The sequence below is a fragment of the Diadema antillarum genome, unplaced genomic scaffold (genome assembly GCF_040938485.1).
Source record: "Diadema antillarum isolate AM-2024a unplaced genomic scaffold, OU_Dant_1.0 seq00000205_RagTag, whole genome shotgun sequence".
NCBI classification, from domain to species: Eukaryota; Metazoa; Echinodermata; class Echinoidea; order Diadematoida; family Diadematidae; genus Diadema; species Diadema antillarum.
In genome coordinates this window covers 1,398,559-1,407,190 of record NW_027271264.1, presented here as the reverse complement: position 1 = coordinate 1,407,190, position 8,632 = coordinate 1,398,559, and the positions used below count along the sequence as shown (strand labels likewise).

Here is an 8,632-nt window from a genome sequence, read left to right as displayed (position 1 = left end):
GAAACGTGTGCAAAAAAAATTTGAGCTCGATTGAAGCATATAAATATTTTAACGCGCGCGTACGCGCACGTTTTAAGAGAAAATATGAATTTTGACAATATGAGTAGAATGCGCATAATTTGAAATATATGTGACGTAAATTTCATTGAAAAATTCCATTCCATTGATGAGATATGTTTGAGAATGTGTTTTCATATAATGACGTCATAGTGACGTCACGGTCGACTGATCACTATGATTTTATTAGACCCGTCGTCTTTGGGACATGATACATATAATGGTATAAGTTTGAAATTGATAGGAAGAACACTTTCTGAGCTAATCGATACACAAATTTTTGTCCAGAAATAAAGAAAGAAGAAGAAGAACACCCAACTAGAGATTGTAATTTGTCATCACTGACAAATTAAGGTGATCCGATTTTTTTTTAATCAATGATTCGAATCCTGATTGCAATACGCATGACCATACAGGTTTCATCTGTGTTTAGAGGCATTGGCCCTGTGATGTTTGGGTTCTCACCTAAGGGTAAGTGAGCTAGTGCTCGATAAAAACAATCATGTGTGTTTTCACATCTGGAAAAATTCCTTCCCATAGAGATAACACGTCATGAAGATTCAGAAAAAAGTACCCGGTACGTATGGCGTACGTTTGACACCACTTTGCACAGATAAGATGGCATTTGAGCAAAAAGCAGTGATTTTGTGGAATGATTCTTGTAATGGTCTTTGCGTGTGCGAAATATGGGAGAGATAGGACATGTATTCATCAAGATACAGGATGAAAAATTTGTGACCTTTGTCCCTAATTTACATACCCAAGATGGTGTCCGATCAAGTACCGGTAGTTGTTATTTTGTGAAATAATGTACGTGACATGAACTAAACATGTGCAACGTATTGGGCTGATAGGGGCTGTTTTTCATACGTTACTGCAAAGAAATTTGCAGAAAGAAAGAAATATGCAGACCGATCTTTCGGTCAACGGCTATGAAAGGAGAAAAAGTACCATTCATCGCCGTAGCTTTGAGGATATGTGAAGAAAAAGTTGTGCGTAACTTGTTTCATAGAGCTGTTCGTAAAGTTACAAACAATTTACGAGCCACTGGTGATCAGTTCTGGATTTCTATGCTTATCAGAATTTCAATAATTCAGCACAAGAACTGATTGATCACCAGTCACTCGTGAGTCGATGGTAACTTTTACGAGCAGCTTTTATGAAACACCCCCCTGAACTCCAAGGCTTTCCATGGTAGTATCGCGTCATCGCGTCGCGCGGTGCTCTTTCTACAGTGCATGTGTGCTTAAAGTGTGTGTACGTGCCAAAGAGTATAGAAGCGCACGCGTGCGCTTCCATGCTCTTTCGGTCGCGGTGCGATATGCGACTCTGCACCCGCAGTGGGTCTAACGTCTATGTTAATATATGTGAACATTTTTGCATTACGTCAGCTATTGCGTGACAGTGCAGCGACAGGCTCACAAATACGACTACTTTTTAAAGACAAGACCTTTGTTTGAGACTGACAGTTCGATCTGTTTGTGTTCGAGTACCAGGTAGGTATTAGTCTGTAAACGCAGGAATGCCTAAACGCAGATGTTTGGGTTTTTAGAACAAAAATTTCATGTGTGTTGTCGTTATGCTGTTAGTGACAAATCTATGCGTTAAAACGTTAGAGTCTTATCAGTAGTACAGTACATCGCTGGCCTCAGCTCATCGTATGCACCACAGTTCAGGCCCTATTCTATACTGTAAGCTGTTGTAGTGCGTACATCCGTGCGTTTTACTAGTAAAATGTCAGAGCATCAAGAAGTTGCGTAGGTTCTAACGTTTAGACCGTGTTACCTGAATGGGGCATGGTGTGAGCCATATCATGATTGAACCTACGTAATTAGAGTTGACGTTGACTAAGAGGGCCCGTGTTTTCGCTTCTGGGCGAAAATGCGGAAGCCATTTACCAATAGCTAACACCACGACCAATAGAGGGCGTATTTTACATTGCTATGTAACAATGGTTCCTGTCTCCCTTTTCATTTCACGCTTTTTTTAGGGGGCATGCAGGGGAAAGAAATGTACTTTGGTCCCTAGGACCTTGTTTTGTCATACAGAAGTATCATTCCTGTTTATTCATGAAATGTAATTGAAGAAAAAATCATTTATTTTTCCAATATGCAGTCCCCATAATTGCACGTCACAAAACACAAGCTTGACTTTTTGTGTTGAGCTAACTAACTTCACTGAGAGTGTGAACTGTTAACTGTTAGAGAGAAAAGAGATGGATGGTTTTTGTCGGCTCAAACAAACTTTGAAGGACTAATTTTTACAGATTGAAGAGTAAGTGGCGTTAGGCCTAACATGTTAGGGTTCTACTTCAAAAAAAATTTTTTAACGCATTGACAAGTGATTACCGATATGCTTTTGGCAGTTTTGTAACCGCAGCAGCAACCCCATACGGACAAATACGTTACAGCGCCCTGCGACGGGGTTAGCAGTTTTTGCTGATAATTTGAGGTCTAATTAAAGCACAATTTGGTTTCTGTGCTGTGTGCGTGTGCGTGCTTCCTATCAATGATGAACATGAATCAGAATGAAAATCACAGTTAACTCCATAGATTTCGTGTGTTTAAGAAGTTTGCGCTATTGTTTACTAAGATGACCACCATTGGTGGGCTCCATGTGGGGCTCCATGGTGTGCTACCTTTGTTTGCATGTGAAATTGTGAGAGTTTGGCCTCTTTTTATGAATGAATAGTGTTGCCTTCTATGGTCTCTGTTAAGTTCTGCACATCTTTTGACTACTGTCTGGTGTAATATTCATGAAAGTTTTCTGACTGCGTTGTCTATTTCTCTTCTATTTTCAGTTTTGCTATCACTGGTGGTGGTAACTGGAACCAGCGCTAGCCAGCAACACCTTCGCCACAGTATAAAGTGTATACAGCAAAGACTGCCTCCGCTTTTACCTTGTTGGTAATGCTGGAAAGTAACATTAGTTCTTAACTCTGTGTCTAGTCTTGTCCAGACAGATGGGTATTGTGTTTGACTCAAAGCTCTACTGTTATATAATCTATGTTAGGCCAAATTGGCATACTTCAGTTTTATCACTCATGTTGTTTACAGAAATCTAGGGCCTAGAGTTTATGCTTATGGATTTTCTAGTTTTGAATTGTTGGTGCTATTAATTGTTTGCACATAAAAAGAGGAATATATAGATTATGGGACAGTCTGAAGACTGAAGTGGGCAAGTATGGAGTATGGTAAGTTGAGGTGGTGAGTTTAGAATTTTTCCCTTGTCGTGTCAGACAACAGATTGGGTTTGAGCATAAACCTTTTCAGGCTATTGTGCAAAACTGTTCAAAAGAAAATAGAAGACTTAGCAGAAGGGTATCATTTCATATTAAGGGTCTCAACATGGAGAATGAAAAAAGTTGTTGGCCTGCTTTAGTTTAAAGGATGTCAGACTCACAAAATCTTAATCATTGGATCTGTAAGTGCTTTTTAGAGGGTCAAATGTGAAGATGCTGTAGAGGCTTGAATGGAAGATATCTTCTAGGTATGACGCATGTCATGCAGTAAGGTTTTATGTGCGTTGTGAGTGACATGTGTGGATAAATGAAATTTTAGGGCCAATGTTTTTTTTGATGCATTTTTTTTACGGCTGTTAAGTTTTGATTGGTGTTCCATTTGTGGCAAAACTTAGATAGTATATGACCCTTGGAGAGTTGAAGGTCAGTACAAGGGAGAAGTCACAGACAGGGGTCAGCAAATTTTGGGCTCAATGTTGTGCTGCTACTCTGCGTTTGTGTAATGGCTCATAATTTCTAATCCATAAGTCTGTTATGAAACGTCGATGGTGATGTAACAGTTTGTGTCAATTCTAAACATATGGTGGTGCAATGTTATGTATTGATTATTCTTATGTTATAGAAACAACAACAATTTTTGCATATTTTATTAAAAAAAAGAAAATCTTGCATATTTTGTTGCTTGATAAAATGATACCTTTTTCGCTTCAGGTTTCCTGAATTCCAGAATTCCTGGTGCACAAAGCATCATTGGGATCTGTGGAGGACCTTGGCCAGAGCAAAGTGGTAAAGTGTGTTGTGTCCAATTACTAGTATTCACTGTAGCACGATGACTTTTAAATATTGCTTATTGCACAATGCCATTTGCTTTGAATGCTGTAGAGGCAGATGGTGTTTTTTTTTTCTTTTTTCTTTTTTCTTTTTTCAACAGGAGCGGAATTGAGTAGTGTGTTGCAAGGACACCAGTACAGGGATACCATGTCATAACGAGTCGATGGGATTGCAATTTTCCCTTCGTTATGTTGAAACTGGTGTCTCGTTATATTTGTTTGCGTCTGTTTGCCATTTTATGTGCTAATGAAAATGGGGCCAGTAAAATCTCGTTAGGGGTGTGTCGCTGTGTTTGGGTCCATATAGTGGGGTTTTTCTATATTTGTAATGCACTAAGGATAGTATTGCAGTTTAGCAGTGGGCTGATGAAAGACAGAATAAAACAAACAGTGACATTAATTGAGTGGTGCAGACAGTCATGTATGTGCCGCTGTTGTGCTCTATTTCTTCAGTCATCAGCACAATGTGTGACTGCCTTGGGTTTCGCATGGTTTATTCAAAATAGTGCTAAAGACATTGGTGGCTTATGTAAGTGGCGTTGTGCAATGAAAGTGAATAATTGTTGGTGTTGAATAAAATTAATGGTGCTGAGGCAATTATATTCTTTAGTGGGGAAAGTTATTTTGCGTTGCCAGTAGGCACAGGTGTTTTGGCAGGAGTTGTGATTTTGTAGACTATTGTCAGATACCAGTATTTTTAACTGAGTAATATGGCAGTTTTGAACTGATGAGAGGTGGAGTAAAGCACAGAATGACTTCATTCAAGTGGTGTTCTAGTGTGCTGAGCGTGCACTAGTTGTGCTTCTATTTTATCAGTCATCACCATGGTGCAAAATTGCACTAGCATTGTATGGTTGTGTTAAAGTATTGGTAGTGCAGATGCATACATTTATAACAAGATGCTGGTTAGAATGAGGAAAATATTATGGTCCCACTGACTGTGTTATAACAACAGGGTTTCCCTGTATATGTGTGCACAGTGAAAAATGTGTTGTAAAGCAAGATTATAAGTTTAAAGGATGGTTTTCCTTTTTTAAAAGAATTGTTTTAGATTGCAGGAGCAGTTAAATAATTTCACAAAGATTTGTATGAAAAATTTGGGTGTTGTACCTCATATTCCTCTCAGGTATGTATTTTCAGAATATGTGTACTTTACATTATTAGTGGTCTCTCCTTAACATGAGGTCCTCAGGACCAGAAAAATGTGCCTGTTATAATGAAACCTTGTTATACCATGGTTACAAAAATAATACAACACAAATGAAAACTACAATCTAGGACCACAAAAAATTACCTTGTTATAGTGAACTTTATTACACCAGTGTTAATTTTAATGAGTGTTCACTGTGCAGGTATTGTTGTAATATTTGATTTTTTTCTTTTCTTTTCTTTCTGCAGGTACTGGTTGCCCTGGAAGGAGGTTTTTGTTGGTGTTTGTTGAAGTACGTTTGTGTTTGTGTTTGTCATTTGTTGAATCATCTTCATCCTACATTTCATCTCATACCATTTCACCTTCATCGTTGAATATTCATTGAATATTCACTGAGATTACATCTGGAAATTCATCCTGGAATTCACGGACTCATCCCTGAAATATCTGAAATATACCTGAAATACCTGAACTTTACCTGAAATACCTTAACTTGAACTTTACCTGAAACACTTGAACTTGAACTTTACGTGAAATACCTAAACTTGAACTTGAAGAAAGCTGAGAACAGAAAACTTCAGAGTGCATGAGAATAAGACAGTATCAGAAGGAGAGAAAGTTTCAGAATCAGAGACAGAAAGAGTTTGAAAGAGTCAAAGAGAAAAAAAGTAAAATTAAAGAGAGGAAGAGTGAGAGTTGATGAAAAAAAGAGTAAAAATTAAACAATAACAGAGTTTTAAGGAGTGTTTGAATGAAAGAGTGTATTCTTTAAAAGGATAGTTAAATACTGAAAAGAGAATTGTTGTAGAGTAGGTGAGAAGATTGCTGAGAATTTGAAAATAGAAACAGTTAATTTGAGAAAAGGTGTTTTAGAGTCCAGAATACACAGTGAAAGGTTATTAAAGAGTGCCATCTTAAGACAAAAGCATTATAGTTGCGTTGTAAATGTTATTGGGTAGACAATATTGCACCTTCAAGGATTGTTTCATATTTGATATATTCTGCATTGAAAGTTCCAGCAAATAATTCAACTACAGTTGACAAGAGTAATAATAAGGTGTTGAAATTTTGAAGGAATTGTTAAAAGTGTGAGAAGCAATTTTATGAGGCGAGAAGTATACTCATAGTTTTAAGTATAAATATAATCCGATATCTTGAGTCTTGAATGTTAGATAATTGTTAATAGGGTAAAAAAAATAATTGAAGAGCGCCTCTTCAGACAAAAGCTTTCTAGTTACATAGTAAACGAAGGGAGAAACAATAATATTGCACCTTCAACGGTTATTTATGATTATTGGGCTGTGAAAACAAAAGCACAATTAGTAAAAGACATACCTTTATTGCGAAAGAAATTATCTCAAGAGAGAAACATTACAGTTTCTTTTATTTGCAGGCTTAAAATAATTGTCAGTGAAGACAGAATAATTGGTGAAATTGATTTTTTTGTTGCAAAAAGCTCTATCCTAAGAGAAAAGCATAAGGGAGACTAATTATTGTGCAGTAAAGACAAAAGCATAATTGGTTAACTTTAAACCTTTATTGGAAAGAGCATAATCTCAAGATAAAGGCGGTTTTCCAAATATAACGTCATAATAGCTGAAATACGTGTAGGCTGATATCATAAAAGGAAATTGGCATAGCTTTTCCATAAGTAGGAGTTGAAGCACATAACAGAAAAAGAGCGCCACCTGTTGGTAGAAACAAATTAAACAACAAATACATCGCACAAATAGCGCCACCTATTGGTAGAAACAAGAATCGGTGTCCACCTTCTGGAAGTACACATTGTGCAGTGGAATACAGTGCTGTTCACATACATTATTACAACTTTCAAAGCAGTTCAATTCGACAATTTTGTTATCAATCACAGTACTAGTGGAGTAGATGCGATTCATATAAGTATAGTGATTTAAGGAATGTAACTATTGTTTGAACAGTCGATTGATATACTTTTATTTGATTATATAGGTACCATATGTTTTCAAAGATTTGAAGCCCTGTGGTTTGACAATGGAAGCAAGTGAATTCAAAGATATTATTGGTGATATCCTAGATATCCTCCATAGTTGTGACTTGATGAGAAATCTAGAGGTCAGTGAATGTGATGCATGTTGCAATGTGATCAATGAAAATGATAGCAGAGTACTTTGTGAGGATTGTGGCAAGCAGTTTCATGTGATGTGTACAGGAACTATTTGTCATGAGGCTAGAATGTGTGATGCAAGGTTGATTTGGATATGTGCAGCATGTGGAAGCAATAATATTGCACATCGCATCTTTGACAAAATTGGCATTCCCTGTCATTTCAATAGATACGAGCTTCTCGAAGACCTTGGTGATGAAGATTTTCATGTTGATGTTTCACTTTCATCATGCAAGAGCAACCAGAGAAAGAAACGAACCAAGAGACTGAAAAAAAGGTATGTGAAAAGAAAGAACAAACGTGGTGTTCTAGGAATGACAAATGTGTGTGTGGAGGAAAGAGCAGATTGTGAGAGAAATGAATCGGATTCGACATTCAGGACAAATCTGACCAAGAGCCAATTTCAGCCATTAGAAACTGCAGTTGGTGATGGTTGGACAACTGTGAAATCGAGGAAGACAAAAGTGACAACATCCCAAAGAATGACTGACAATCCCAAGACCAAGACCTTTAACAAAAGCTCAGTGAGATCAGTAAATGGTGTGCCTCTCCAACCTGGTGTGACCTACATTGGCAAAGCAATGAAAGCCTACTATCTTGAAAAACAGAAAAGAGCCAAGACCAGCAAGGGCAAGAAATCAAAAGTAGAAAGAAGGCAAAAAGAACCTGGTGAACTCGTGAAGCGAAATATGAATGCAAACTTGGACACAGAACGAAATGATAGTCTGCAGGTATATACTGAATCTATATTGAATGTATATTCGAAGTGTGTTCAGTCACCTCATGTTATGGCAAAATACACTGAGCAAATCTATGCAAAAACACAGAGAAGTTGGGCTGATGTGGCTAAAAGCACTTTGAATATGAGTAATGAATGTTGCGTACCGAATGGTGATCAGACTACATGTGCCTTTGTCCCTTCCACAGACATTGAAAAAGAAGTTTGGAATGTGAACAGGCTGTATGGAGGTGGAAATGCACGGCAACCAAGAAAGAAAGGTCGTTTCACGAAGATCAACAGACAAAGTGTGCTACCGGTACAAAATGCTGACTCACAGGTGCGTGATAATGGAAAGGTTAAACCTGACATTCCTGAAGGAGAACATGTAGCAAATAATGAAAAGTTGTGTAAGAATGAAGCATTTGACCACGAGGACAGTGATTCCACAAGTAGAGACAACACAAGCTCGAATGATACGTCCAAAGTGAAA

At 37.6% G+C, this 8,632-nt stretch overlaps 1 long non-coding RNA gene across 1 annotated transcript; it reads left to right on the top strand.

Moving 5' to 3' along the window:
• The first annotated feature begins 1,450 nt into the window (after nt 1-1,450).
• Nucleotides 1,451-7,695, top strand: LOC139728900 (uncharacterized). Its single transcript, XR_011710839.1, has 5 exons — nt 1,451-1,553; nt 2,858-2,963; nt 4,010-4,084; nt 5,527-5,570; nt 7,591-7,695. It is a non-coding gene; the product is annotated as an uncharacterized lncRNA (long non-coding RNA).
• Nucleotides 7,696-8,632: the final 937 nt, after the last annotated feature.